The 3,073-nt window shown below is 32.3% G+C and overlaps 1 pseudogene; it reads left to right on the top strand.

Moving 5' to 3' along the window:
* Positions 1-982, top strand: LOC107018112 (annotated as a pseudogene).
* The last annotated feature ends 2,091 nt before the right edge of the window (positions 983-3,073 follow it).

The raw sequence follows: 3,073 nt of genomic DNA, 5'->3' as shown, positions 1-3,073 counted from the left end.
ATGCTTTTGAGTCACAATAATCTAAATCTTTGTATGCCAACCGCTAGGATTTTGAAACTAATATGACAACAAAGAATGCCTCCAGAAGTTTCATGTGGAATCACTTGAGCAGCTTAGAGACTCTTTTCTCAGATATTCTATTAGTATACAATCGTGTAAGACTTATGAAAATCATCAAGAGGGTCTTCTCAACATTAAGAAAAATAAAATCATTTGCAGTGCTGCATTGTTCAAGCCTGGATGTGCTCGTAAAATTCTGAGATTTATCCGTAATGAACCATTTGATCTTAAAGTGGGGCTCATTTCCAGTGATAATTGTCAAGTTTACAACTTTGGCAAAGAGTACTTGATGCTTTAAGAAGAAATGTGCAGTGGGATAAAGTAGTAGATTAGAAGCAAAATAGTAGTTGATGTGGTTGAGGCACTGATAGGTGCCTACCCCAACTCAGGTGGGCAAAGTAGTAGCTTTATCATTAAAGAAATGGATTGGGATGAACATTGATTTTATTGATGAACCTATGTTAAGACACTTGATTGTTAATGCTGAGAAGCTAGTCAATGTACGATACTTGGAATCATTGCTACATGCAAGTTTTATGACCCTTCACTTCTTGTTAAAGCGCTAACTCACTGATCTTACATGCTACCTGATATTCCACTATGATATAAGCACTTGGAAATACTTGGAGATGTAGTACTAGATTATGTTGTTATAACACATTTTTTCAAATATTCGAGACTGATTCCAAGACTAACTACTTATTTGAGGTCTACTTTTATAAATAATAAATGTTATGCTTAATCTGCAGTTAAGTCTAGCATGCATGATCACATTGTTCATGCCTCTCCAGATCTGCAAAGGCCGATATGTTGTACTGAGGATTTTGAGAAATTGGATCTCATGTCCACATTTGGATGCGTGAGTGAAACTACTTCCCCAAATGTGCTTCGAGATGTTCTTGAGTCCCTTTCTAGAGTGTGATCTTTTTTGATGCTAGCTTCTATAAAGATATTATTATAAGCATAAGACCTCTTCTGCAATAGTCTATCAAACAATAAAACTCTATCCAACAAGACAATTAAGTGAACTATGTGACCCAAAAAAAATATCATGGGACAATAATTTTACATTTGAGATATCAAATTTATGTGACACTCGACAAGATGTATCAAATTTCATTTAAGGTTCTTGGAGACTACTTTCCCTAAACTCAAACTCACACTTATATAAACTGTAATATATTTCCTTGAATAGACATCTCTAAAATTTCATACATTCATAAAATATACATAAAGTGATGAAGATGTGGGTAAACTCTTCTTGGCAACTAAATATTTTAACAAAATTCATAAAATCCTTTCACAGAGATCAAATAAATCAGAAGAAGGTCCACATAGTTTGATCACACTAACAACCCTTGAAACACGGAGAAATCTTAAGAGAGAGGAATCAAGGGATAAACATATTTGTATTCACAATCATAATGAATAAAATTATTCTTTTTATTTACTATCTGATTGCAATATATTTTTTGTATTTGAGAAAATATATTCCAAATAAATTGGCACGTCCAGTGTGAACTAATTTACGCTTCATCACCTCTCTCACAAATCAATTGCAAATATGAAGCCACAAACGACAAAGACTGAAACTCCATTTTTATAGGTACTTCAAGTCTATCTTTGAGTATATAAGGTTTACACTCTGACAAGTCTTGAAGTAGAGGGCCTTTATAGACACAAAAATTGTGGAGATCTATGAGATGAGACACCTACTCAAGAAAAGTATGACAATTTGGAAAGTCACCATTAGTGGAAATATCCACTTGAACGAGCTCAACAAGTTCGTAGCTTAGGACAAATATAAACTGGGTTTCAATATCACTGCTGCCAATGTACGCAAATCATACTCATTGAAATTACCAAAATTCTAGTATAAAATGTCTCAACATTTAATAGATCGCCCAAATAATTTAATATACAAAAAAAGATTATTAGTTTTATTTTATGTTATATATATATATATATATATATATATATATACACACACACACACACACACACATATATTCTATGGATCACTGCGGTCAACGCCAAGTGACAGTTTACATTAGGTATCTAGACAATAATAACTCATGCACACCCACTGTGACACACAATGCTAACAAGTTTTCTTTAATGTCCTATATTTTTACATAAGCTATAGGTGATCCAAGCCAAGTGACACTTTGCATTCGGTATGCGGACAATAATAACTCATGCATACACAATGCGTTACCCAATGCTAAGTAAGTAAATACCAAATAAAGCAAAATTTAGGTAAATACCAAAGCTTGCAATATATTGATCGTGTAAATTCTAAGCTATTTGGGGTCAATTTTCTTTATTTTTTTGATTTGGTCGAATGGATATAAGATGACATGCATAAGTTATACTTTAAATACCCACACTACCTTAATCTAATTATAAAATTATGAAGACATAATAACTTTACAGATGGGAGGTGCACCAAAAGTCAATTATTACCTACCTAGAACATTAGGGTTAATGGAACATAATAAAAAGTTAATTCAATAAATTCTTCTCTAGTGGGAAATTCCTTTTGCATCAGAAATATAATTTTTAGAATTCAATCAAAACATCACCTGGTCATCAAGGAAGTAGTTGAGAAATATGAGGTATCAAGTACAATTTTCAGCGGTTGCAAAATCTAAGTGATCTCTTTTATATATGCCTTGAAGGATAGACTTACCTAATACAACAATCAAGAAAGAGAGATATATGGTTTAGACATAGAAAGGAAGACATAGAAGTGAACCACAATCAAGAAAATAAAATGTTATATACTATTATGAAACAGAAAGAAAGACAGAGATTTAGAATTAAAAAAGGACGGTCTGGCAACTAAAAGACATTTAATTACTAGAATAAAATCTAAGGGTGAAAAAAAATTAAACTCATAGAAGCAAAGACTTACATAAGTAATCAAGAGGGTTCAATTGGAAAGATATGAGGGTTTCTTTAAACTCACAAAGAAGCATAAACATCAAATGTTCATTCAAAAACCAACACC

This window comes from Solanum pennellii, chromosome 1 (genome assembly GCF_001406875.1).
Source record: "Solanum pennellii chromosome 1, SPENNV200".
In the NCBI taxonomy this organism is placed as follows: Eukaryota; Viridiplantae; Streptophyta; class Magnoliopsida; order Solanales; family Solanaceae; genus Solanum; species Solanum pennellii.
This window is presented reverse-complemented; position numbering and strand designations above follow the sequence as displayed.